The 12,481-nt window shown below is 41.1% G+C and overlaps 1 pseudogene; it reads right to left on the reverse strand.

The window, feature by feature from the left end:
- Positions 1-6,367: 6,367 nt before the first annotated feature.
- On the reverse strand, positions 6,368-7,045 carry LOC121165324 (annotated as a pseudogene).
- Between the last annotated feature and the right edge of the window lie 5,436 nt (positions 7,046-12,481).

A 12,481-nucleotide genomic window follows, 5' to 3' on the forward strand; every position in this document is an offset into this window, starting at 1 on the left:
GGGAGGATGACTTGCACTGAAAATCTTGCCCAACCAGGGAATGTGGCAGGCAACATAAATTGCACCCTATCCACAGCCAGGTTTACTTCAATTTAGGGTGAGGTATTAACACCAAAGACAAAAATATTGCCCTAGCCAGTATATAAACAGGACCGGAATAATCAGTTGGATAGTCAGAAATTCAGCTGAAACGATAATTAGGGAGACACGTTGATTAAAATCCCCAGTGGGGTAGGATATATTCACACTCTTCACATGCATTCTTCATTATGGTTTACCCAACATTCTTACACGTAAACTGTCTCCTTAGATTGTGAATCTATAAAATGGCAGTTTTTGTCTAAATGGGTCTTGGGCTAGTTGGACTCAGTAAATCAGATCTCATTCTCATGTTCTACTGACACTGTGTTTATTTGGAGCTATGAGTCCGTGGCATAGGATCATGGATGTGCTGAGAAGTAACATGCCACTTGCAACATGTCTGTGCACTTGACTTCGCTGTTATCTCCCCTGTACCAGCCCTTGCTCAAATGGAGCTCTTTATGTTACGAACATTGCAGCTTCAGATACTTGTTTCCTCAGGGCAATGAAGCAGCTATCTGTCCCCTCTATATTCAACTAATGGAAACTCTAATGTCAGGGGCAGTAATTCAGAGATGAATAGACTAAACATGGTCTCAAACCTGAAAAACTCTAGTGTAGGAGACAGGACACAAATGACTCATTCCTGGTACATAATGAAGGAAGATGTCTCAGCATCAAAGCAAAAATCTAGATACCCAAATGACCATTCATAAGGGACTGGCTGATAAATCATTATGCTTTGCTCAATGCCTGTGGATTGTGGCATTCAACAAGGAGTGGCAACTGTAGAATGGCCATTTCTGCCAAATGCGTCTTAGTATTCCATTCTTCCATGGAAGTGATCCTGGTTTTGGCAAAACAGTAAAGCAGGCAACATATATGCACACACAAGTTCAAAACAAGCTAACACACTGAAAGGCAACTATTTTGACTAATCAGAGCTTGCCTAGTAGTTGAAATGGGACAGAAAAAAAAAAGGCTTGAGAGATATTAGTTCATGAGATCAGATGAATAGGTAAATTGTATTACAAGACCAATAACAGAGCCACCAAGTTTCCTTTTATTTAGCATACTGTTTTCACAGTTGAATATCTGTATTTCCCAAACCATTCAGATGAATTGAAAACAGAAATTCCATTTGAAAAACGTTAGTTGGGGGACAAAACTACCTGTAGGTCTGATTTGTTCCTTTGAAAGAAAGGCTGATGGCATGTCTCCAGAGTCCTTGCATTATTTTGCTATTACTATTCCTAGCGTCATTATGTTTGTCTTTTTAAGGAATAGAGTGGGCAAGTAAAGACCATTTGTCTGTATTTAATTTTGTGAATTCACCAAGAAGGGTGAGTCATGTCTTACTTTATTGATCCCATCTCTAGAACAAGTGATGTCAGAACACTTACTCATTAGAGACTGAAGACCCCTTATACCAGACCCCCCAGTTCCTGTAAGACTCAATGACTTTGACTCACTCTTCAAAGCTGTCCTCCATAGGTTCTGTACTCAGCATCTTTATGCCCTCAGATACATGACTCCAGAATAACATCATTCTCTTCTTTTATACCTCCCCAAACTTGTTTACATTTAAGACTCAGTTTAGAATATCCAAGCACCCAAACAATTGTTAGAACCATTCACTGAGTGATAAATGCCAAGACATTTTTTATGGAGTAGCTAATGTGTTCTGAGAACATTGGTTAATAAATGCCCATGATAATTAATCGGTTGATTTTTTTTGACCTCTTCTCTTTCACCACTTTGAGTTGAGCTTTACATGTAAACTTCCCTTAGAGAACAATGAATAATGAGAGCTGAAGAAACTTTTATTCTTATCTGTCTCACTAGAAATGTGCTAAAAGGCAATAGTTACTTAGTGAAGTTTTCCAACTATAGGAATAATATCAAAAACTACAAATAATGTGAACAAAATACAGTGCACCCATTCAAAGGCATCTCTCCAATGAAAAGAAATACACAACTGAAAAGAAACATAATAATTTGCTAGTTAGAAAACTAAGTAGCAGGGTGGACAGTAAATTCCTTAGACGGGAGTTATCAACAGAGCTTAACTCAAAAGTTTAGGAGAAAGGATTTCTATTTTTAAAAAAGGAGAGATTCAATTCAGAAATTCTATGATATCTTCCATAGCTTTATTTTTATTAGCATAGTTTTAGTTGAATTTATTAATGATCATCTTAGTAGTATTAGAAGACCATCATATATTTTTCAATTTACATTTATATTATAATTATATATATTAGGAATACCAGCATTGGGAGGTGAATTTAGAAGAAATCTGAAAATAGCTGCTCATTAATTGATTGATGTGTTAAAATTAAACTGATAGATTTTCAAAAAGGTTTGAGTGTGTGGACACAGTCACAAAGCTCTTTGAAAATCAGTCTTGTTCTTAGAACATGTATCTACAATTTAATTAACCTGTGTGCTTAAATGGAATCACTCCTGTGCACATTTTAATAAACAAATACTTACATACCCATCAGTCTTCTCAGTTTCCCTGTCTGATTTTGTTAACCTTTTGTTCTTAAAGAGAAGTGGTGGGAGTGCCAGGGAGCTAGATCCTGCAATGGTCCCCTGACAAGGACAGAGACGAGGTTATATCTTCATAGGGTCACACTTTTGGACAATCAGAACTGATATGTAATTAATCGGTCCCAGTACATGTTAACTACAACCTGACTGGTGTCTGTTTTTATTGTTTGCTATCTTGAATGACACCGTTGGGGATAAGCCAGAATTTTTGAACACTAGATTACTGGGTTAAGCAAAACAAAATCTGATTATTATAATTTAGTTTATGTTCTTATGTAATGTTTTGATACATGCCCAGAGAAGCCATGACATTCTGTCTTGTCATCATTTGGAATCTCAAAGTCATCAGTGTCAGACGAGGATTTTGAGATGTAGGTAGGAAATGTACTCGAATGACAGCTGTTCAGACTTGCACACTTTCTATGCATACTATGTGTGTAAAATTTGGTGAAACCTCAGTAATATTTAACAATTTAGAAAAATTTATAGAATCACTAAAAATTAATTTGCTTCTGCTTCTTTCAAGTTCACACAGTAAGGTATTTTCTAAACCATGAATTTTTTTGTAAGCAGTCGTGTTTGTTGCTAATAGATAAACGAGCGCTTTGAAAGTGCTTGGATGAAGTTTATTCACTTGTGTTCAATGTTTCTTTTGGAATTATTTTTGCTCTTCTAATTAGGAAGCTTTTTCCCTTAGGGAGTGAGAAGGAAATACACATACACACACACACGCACATATAACATACATATATATGTTGTATACATATATATAAAATTTTAAGATTAGCAATGTCTGAATCAGTACCTTGATAATATTAGGAAATAGTACATTTATTTTAGAGTAATAAGTAGAGATAAATTGTGATTAAATTAAATATGTTTTGAAAAGAAGTGTCCGAGTCATTTATGACTCATTTCAGGGAGATTTTTATGAATGCTAAATGTCTTTCCCATTTTCTTTTAGATGGGTTTATATTAAATGCCTCAAGATGCGTTGGAGATGCTTCTAAATGCCTGAAGATGCAAACTGGGTTAGACAGATAAGGTGGAACCACAGTTGGATTTGTTTGGACACTTGAAAAGCAATAACATGGGTTAAACTACTGCCTGCAGTGCTGGCCTCCCATTTGAGTAGTGAGTTGCATCTGCACTGCTCTGCCTCTGATCTACCTCCCAGCTGATGCTTCTGGGAGACATCAAGGATGCCCAAGTGCTTGGGCACCTGCCACTGACATGGGACATCCAGATAGGGCACCAGTCTCTAAACCTCAGCCTTGTGCAACCCTCACCATTGTAGCCGTTCAGGGAGTGAACCAGAGGACAGGGTATTTCTATGTCTCGCCTCTCTGTAAATCTTCCTTTTACATTAAAATAAAAAGAGGAAGAGTCGTAACGTGAAAAGATGTGCCTGCCTGTTACACTGGTCCTCAGTAAAGGTGACTCTAATCTTGTCCATGAAAAACTGCCCTGTTTGAGGTAAGATTTGTATAGATGGGGCCCGGCGCGGTGGCACAGTGGTTAAGGTCCTAGCCTTGCACGCCCAGGATCCCATATGGGTGCCGGTTCTATCCCGGCAGCTCCGCTTCCCTTCCAGCTCCCTGTGGCCCGGGAAAGCAGTCGAGGATGGCCCAAAGCTTTGGGACCCTGCACCCATGTGGGAGACCCAGAAGAGGCTCCTGGCTTCGGATATGCATAGCATTGGCCGTTGCGCTCACTTTGGGGAGTGAATCATCGGACGGAAGATCTTCCTCTCTGTCTCTCCTCTCTGTATATCCGCCTTTCCAATAAAAAAAAAATAACAAAAATAAATCTTTAAAAAAAGATTTGCATAGATGACAGTATTGGTATTGTTATTAACATTATTCTTAAAGTTATTTTTACATGAGTTGTGAATTAAAATCACTCATGCAAAACCCCTTTGTGCAGAGGCAGTACGTGGAAGCATGGGAGGAAGTGTTAAGACCCAAGCATCTAACATCAGAGTGTTTGGGATTGACAGACAGCTCTGACTTCTGGCTCCAGCTTCCTGCTGACACAGACCCTGGGAGACAGTGGTGAGGGCTCAAGTGATTGGGTTCCTGCCACCCACATGGGAACCCTGGATTCATTCCAGGCTCCCAACTTCTAACGGACTGTTACAGCCTTAGGAGGGGTGAGCTAGCAGGTGGGATCTTTCTTCTCTCTCCTTTTTTTTCCTCTTTCTCACTTTCTACCTCTGAAACAAATACTGAAACATGCACAAACATGTTTGACCTGTAACGTTGCTTTAGTTTCACTCCTTATCCTCAAAATGAGCTGCTGGAATCTTGTTCAGCATTGATAAATTGCTCTAGAGGCTGGAAGAAAGTGTCGAGATAAACTGACTAGATCATGATGAAGTATGAGATGACCTATCAGATTTTAGAGTGAAATTGAACTTCAGTAGACCTCACGTACATTCTCCACCTCCACTATTTTACAACTTGCATTCCCAGAATGTGAGTATCAAGATTTCATTTGCCTTGGAGCCCTTCCAGAAATTAACAGCATTAAGAAGAACCATTCTATTAAATCAGGATGGTGTCCAATAAAAGCAATGAATGATTGGAAAATGGACTGTTTTAATACTGTTCAGTAAAACCATCATGAATGTTCTTAATTATACAATTTCATCCTTTCTGTGTAATTGGCTCGTTTAGGTTTTTTTTTTTCTCTCTCATGATATAGAACAATCTGAATTGGGGGTCAAAGCCTTTTACTATTCTTACATTTGACTAGTATTTGAAGATGATGAGGCAAATACTTAAGAGCATGGGATGATTTGGACTCCCCTAGACAACCGAAGAGCCTATGAGCCAATAGGAACAGCAATAATGGAGAAATAATAGTCCCCTGCAGGGGCATCTAAGCGCTGTTCTCGAGGACAGAGCACTCCATTTTTAACAGCTTTAATCCTCTGGTCTTGAAAAGCTTTCACAATCACGTTTTCAAAATATAATCAGAATTTAGGAGGTACAAAAGGGTGCAAGTGAGAATTTCCCTCTGTTCTGGCAGCCAAAGCAACCAGCATAATCATGTGTGTATGTCATGCTTTCAGAGATATTTTATGCATATTCAAGCAAATGCATGTATTCCTTCACTTGTCTTTTTCCTATCTGCATGAATGGCTACATTTTCTTCTAGGATTCTGAGTGGTTCATTATGGTACTGTACTGGGAATATATATGGTAGAAAAATAAACAAGTTCGGTTCAAGACATTTCTATATTAGACAAGAAATGATGAACAAGATAGGTTAATATGAGTCTGGTCTTTGATACTCACTGGCAGAGAAGGAGGTGCTGCTTGACTGACTGGGGGGCGGGGGGGGACATGAAGGTTCGCCAAAGAAAAAGAATGTACCTCTACTCAACATCCATCTGGCTAAACCTTTAGTGAAACTTGACTGTACACAGAACACCTTTGTACAGACATGTGAGTTAAAGGACATTTCACAAACAGGCTAATACTTCATTTTAACTGATGGCTAGAAAATTCCAGTGTAAGCGCGCCACTGTCTGACAACGCATGAAGTCAGTCTGTAGCACTCCCTATAGATACAGGTCCGGAGAATGCCCCTCCCAGTTTTCATACTTCACAGTACATCTACTGAAAGGTTGAGACTGTATAGCTGTTTTTCATGTGTATTTGCTTTTCTGATGGTTTAATTTAGTCATCCTACAAAATCAACAGTTTTTTTTTTCAATAGATATTCAGTGAGGTTCTACGAAATTCAGAACACCAATTTGTGAGGGTAAACGCCGTTCTTCAGGGCGAAGACGGAGCGCAGGTAGCCCGGGAGCTGAGGGATGGCCTTGATCTTTAGCAGAATCTGCGAATCCACGGCTTTCTGCCCTGTGATTTCGTATTTCTCCTTCTCTGTCTCAAAGATCTCACCCTCCTGATGCCACGGCTTCCGCAGCTGCTGCTGCTTCTTGAAGTAGGCGTCAGTGAGGTGCTTCGGCAGCTTCACCCCACTGATGTCCATCATCTTGGAGGTGGCGATCACAGATTTCTGGTGTGTTCTACGCAGAGGGACCCGACTGAGGGAAAGAGGTCCAGTCACTAGCAGCAAACCCCTGGCCAGCTGCTTCAGGAACACCACTCTCTTGCCTCGGTGGCGCCCGGTGAGGATGAGGACTGTCCCGGGGATGATGCTTCCTGCAGAAGGGCTTCTTGCCTTGGCTGAACAGCTTCCGGGGCACGTCCTCAGGGGGATAGACTCTAGGCATCCTGCAGAGCTTCACCACCCACGAGCTGCCGTTCTTGTCGCCGCCCACAGGCTTGGTGAAGGCGGCCTGAGGCGGCTTCTTCTTCTCAATCCCGGACCTGGGGGGCGCGTACTTCCTCTTGTACAGGGCTTTCCTGGAGTACATGGCCGAGCAGGAGAACCAGCCGATGCGCTTCTCTAGGTCGGGGTTCCGGCTGCAGTGGGGGACCCTCTTCTGCGCATTCTTCTTGCCCTTGATGCGTTGTTTCTCTTCCCTGGGTCGCTGGCATTGTCCGCCGACTCGGCTGGGAGGGGCTTGTTCTTCGCGTGCAGCTTGGGGGCTGGAACTGTTTCACCCGCCATCTTGCAAGCTGGGAAAGAGCAAAAATTAGCAGTTTTATAAAGAGGATTAGATGGTTCTCTTCATATGGTCAAAACTGTAACTACAAGGAGGGGAAAGATTGTTAAACCTATAGTTCTAAAAGATACTATCATGATAGTAAGAAGAGCAGAGCCTCACAATTAAACAATAGCTCTGGGTATCTGAACAAAAAGTAAAATTTTATGCACATTTAGGTATTTTCAGAAATCCTCTCATCAATATCTTGGATACTAACAGTAACTAGTTATTGGATTACCTTTTTCAATTTTCTTTGAAAAGTATAGTAAAATGTGGGAATGTTTCAAAGAAGTTACTATATTTTCCAACCGAAATATTAAAACATTAAAACAATTTCCATTCATCTGAAAAAATTCAGGTAGCTTTATTTTTTGTTGTTGTTGCAGCTAAAAATGACCAAAGAAATGTCAATTATAGTTTATATTTAGGGCAGATATTGAGAATCTGTTAAAAGTAACTTATTATTTGATGGCATAGAAATCAGTTTAGATTTCTGTGACAATTATATCCTCACTATGATCGTCAGTCATCATCAGATTGCAAAATAGAGGCAAAAGGAAAACATTCCTGGGCTTAAAGAGGCTCCACCTTCTCTCCCATCACATGACATGTTCAGAAGGTGGCTTATTCATGGCTCACATCATAGCAACTTTATAGCTAAGGGTTTTCAAAGTAGAGAAATGAAAGAAAGAAGCTTCTAAATCTCTGACCCTGGAAACCAATGATTGTTGTGTTCCAGTTGTTTGAACTTCAAATAAATGGGGTTTCCCACTTTTGATTCATTTCCCCTCAACTAATGCTGACACTGCTTGCACTGATTCTAAATGCCATTGCTATCGCACCATTATTAGACTCCATCTTGCAGATGAGTCCTTCCAGGAAAGAAAAAAGGCAAGTGAACTTTTATTTTATATCATTGTTACATGTGTTATTAGAGCCCACCCTCAGAAATCACAATGGAAAGAGTCTACCCAAACTGTTATGTAGTCAGAGTATTGGAAGTACAGATGTGGTGGATGTTGAGGTGGGGGTGGCCCTGCAGTCCCTGACACATCTGAGCCCTTCTTACACTGTATCAGAGGCTCCTCTAGGAGCTGGGCCAACAAAGTGAGCTTCTAGAGAACCTGAAGTCCCTGAAGATGTTAAACAATGTCTGCAGATTTCATCTAATGCCAGAAGAATTCTAACTCTTTGTCAAAGAAACACTGAACACAGGAAACCCAGGATTACTCACTTCCCTCTTTTCATGACAACTACTTTTCATGTGAAATAAATCATCTCTGTTGCAGTCTTCTTCCTCTGCTGGGGCCTGGGTATCACCTAGGGGATACTGGAGCTGATTGACTATTGTATCTTCCCCTGGGTGATCTGGATTATTGGCCTCTAAGGACATGATTCTGCTTCCCCAGGGCAATGGTCGATTCTTCTCCCTACCACTTCTCCATTGAGCTGGCCTTCAACCAATTTCTAAATTAAACATTTGTTTGCCAAACATGCACAGCTGTAAGCAGCCTGGTATTGGTTTACTGCATCACATGCAACCTGCCAGCTCCTTCTCCAGTGAGCAAGAGGGATAGGAGACGCTGAGGGTAGAGTTCAGGGAATAACTCACCCTCTCCTTCCATCTTTGGCTCCCTTCTTCCAAAATCTCTGGTTGACTTTCAATATGCATTACCAACTTGCCTACAGTTTGGAGAACAAAAAAAAAAAAAAAAAATCAATCTCAAGTGAAAACTTTCATTTTCTTTTCCTGCTTCTAGACAGCCAGGGAAGTAAAATAATACAGTGTGTAGCCCAAGGCCCAGTGAAGGCTTGGGGTCCAGGAGCACAGACACATCTGCTAGGATCTAAGCCCAAAAGCCTTGCTGCAGAGGATTCTTTCAGTGTCTCTCCACTTACAGAAGGCTCATTTGAGCCAGCAGCCAACAGTGTGCATTTTCTTAGAGCTGGCGGTATCCATTCTGATATTCTCTTCTCGCTTCAGGTTCTGCTTCTTCACCTCATAAGGTTTTTGTTTGTTTGTTTGTTTGAGGTTCCACATTGTCCATGTGTGCTTTGTGTAGATGACTGGTTTTGATGGGGAAATCTGCAAAAATGTTAAGAGAAAGATACAGACTAGAATCTGGGCAGGAAGATGGTAGAGGGCATTCCTCAATCAGTTCTTAATATTTTTTTAAAGATTTATTTTTATTATTTTTTTTATTGGAAAGGCAGATATACAGAGAGGAAGATCTTCCGTCCGATGATTCACTCCCCAAGTGAGCGCAACGGCCAATGCTATGCATATCCGAAGCCAGGAGCCTCTTCTGGGTCTCCCACACAGGTGCAGGGTCCCAAAGCTTGGGGCCATCCTCGACTGCTTTCCCAGGCCACAGGCAGGGAGCTGGATGGGAAGCGGGGCTGCCGGGATAGAACCGGTGCCCATATGGGATCCCGGGCGTGCAAGGTGAGGTCCTTAACCACTGCGCCACCGCGCCGGGCCCAGTTCTTAATATTTTTGACACAAAGAAAAAAACGAAGACTATCAAGTGACTTCTCCCAGGCAGAGAAAGGGGTCTCAACTCTGTCGCTCTGTCCGTATGGAAGACTGAATGCCTTAGTAGGGATGTGTCAGTCCTGTACAGTTCCCTGGCCAATCTTTCTGCAAAACCAGTCCTTTATGCTTTGGAGAATTTCTTCATAAATTCACAGCCATTCTTAAATGATTAAGAGAAAAGCTGAAATCTCTGGCCTCCTGGAGTCAGATGGTTGTACTGTAGCAGGCTGATCAAGTGAAGTGTACTTCCAGATCACATACCATATAAGAAGGACTTTTTCACTGTAACTCAGATGCCCTACTTAGAACTCGAATGGAGCTCTGCTTCTGCCTTCATTCAGTCTCACAGGTGCTCCATGAGAATCTAATGTTCTCTGGCAAGCTTATTTATAAGCCCAGGCATTCCCCAGTTGGAAGGAATAAGTTGTCATTTCCAAACACATCGTGAGTTCTCTTGTCCCACAGCCTTTGCCTGCCACTTCCCTTTTGCTGAGGATGCTTTTCTGTGACCAGTCTTGTTCTACAGTCAAATTCTGATCCACTGTCCGATGTATATGTCATGTTCACTTTGTCACATAGTCGACAACCCCTCCATAAGGACATAGCATCTTATTTACTGGTGTTCCCAAGGCTTTCATGTACTTGCGCCATCCCAGCTTGCTAAGCTGCAGCCAGATGTGCCTCATTATCTCTTCCTGTGAAGCAGGTGGCTTGCTGTCGGCAGCTTCCACAATGGATACACTCACCCTTGTATCTTCCACTTTTCCTAGCGCAAAGCCTTTGTTGCTGCACATACTCCATTCGTAGGTGGTGGTATTGATAATGATCACATAGGAATATGAGAAGTACACAAAACAGAAATATAAAAAGAAAGGAAAATATGAAAAATAGTATGACTCTAGGAAGACTCAATTTTCATGGCAAATAACCCTCCCAAAAGAAAGAGAAAACTAGAAAATATGATGAGATTTTTAAAAAATTAACCATGTTGCTCTGTAGATTTCTGATGGGATTAGACATTTTTTTAAAGTTAGGAATCAGAGTCTACTATGTACAAGTGAAGCACATACCCAGTTGTCTCTGATAACAAGTGCCCTGCAGACAGCAGCACGTGTCAGCCCAGGATGTCAGTTGGTGGCAATCAGCAGCCCGTAACAGTAAGAATCAAAGGACCAAACTTCAGCAGGTTTCTCGTTGGAAAAATATAAAGTGTGAGTTGAAGCATGGACAGGTGCAAATATATTTATGTAAATGATTTAAAGGCCAGGATAAGCCAGAAATCTTCCAGACCTGGTCATACAGTATACCTATTTATGGAGTTGGAGTCAGAAAAGGCACTGGGCTAGAAATTGTAGAAGAGTGTATCACCTGCCTGCCTTTCTTCCCTCCCTGCCCTCACCCCATGGAATGGGCTATGCTTGCCAAATAATATTTCTTCTTCCTCATCATTGTAAATCTGTGGTAAGAAAACTATATTTCAGACATTTGCAGAAGTGTCAGGAGAGAAAACATACCACCAACCAGCGGTCGATAAGATTACCCACCTGGGGAAATTAATGAAAATGTGTTTGAATGAAGGTGTTACACATGAAAAAAAAAGTCTATGAATTCAGTTTCATTCTTTGTAGATTAATCTTATATTTTTACATCCTTCTGTGAGCAGTTGGTGTGGGGTGAGTGAGTTCCACTGTCAAGGTTAAATGGCTTCCAAGGTCTCTAATATAGGCCTTGGCAGCGGTGCACCAAGGGTAACCTAGTGAAAAAAAATAAAAGCAGCTATTGCCATCTATCATTTTACTGCACACAAGATTTCCTCCTTCACCTGTAAGAGGCCTAATTTGATATCTGATATATAGTTGTGCTCAATAAATATTGGCTGTGCATGACAATCAGAAATGGAGTATAGCATTTAGGGGTGGGCATTTGCTGTAGTGGTTTAGACGTTGCTTAAGACACTTGAATCCCATATCAGAGTACCTAGATTCAAGTACTAGATCCCAAATGTACCTGGGGAGGCAGTAGTTACTGGTCAAGTGACTTGAGTCTCTGCCATTTGAGTGGGAGATCTGGATGCTGCTCAAAAGCCCCCCCAAAAACGTGTGTGGCATTTAATGTGGCCTTATACATTACCTTCCACGGTAAATCAGAAAAGAAACACAAGTGCAGCTGTCAATGTTTAATGATGCATGAAAATACTGCCACTAAAGTACACTGTTAAGAAAAGCTGAAACCTGTGCGTAAAATACACCTGATGGACTATGTAGATCTCTGGGCCAAGGCTGTGTCTTCTAGCTTTGAAAGTGATGAGCACCAAGCCCTCTTGCAGCACAAAGAAACCAGATAAACCCAGAGAGGTAGAGAAACGACAGAAATGGAACAAGTAAGGCTTCCACCTGTATGTTTTCACAAAGCCTCTTGCCATCTGTTACGGTCATGGCTTGTATTTGAAGCTTCGGTTTTGTTGACTCACTGAAACAAAACCCACAATTCTGAAAACAAACAAAAATCCGTGCCAACCAACGTAATCTGTATTAGTTGAAATTTCAACAAACAAATCTTGAATCCTTGAAAGAAATGCCAACAGCAGCATCACTGTTACTATTATTTCTCCACTTTTATGAACACACTGTAGTAAACAGCATGATATCTTTGGCTTAAAATGCTATAGCAGCAAACTTATCAGG

Source organism: Ochotona curzoniae, unplaced genomic scaffold (assembly GCF_017591425.1).
Source record: "Ochotona curzoniae isolate NIBS_2020 unplaced genomic scaffold, NIBS_Ocur_1.0 contig_883, whole genome shotgun sequence".
Classification (NCBI taxonomy): domain Eukaryota; kingdom Metazoa; phylum Chordata; class Mammalia; order Lagomorpha; family Ochotonidae; genus Ochotona; species Ochotona curzoniae.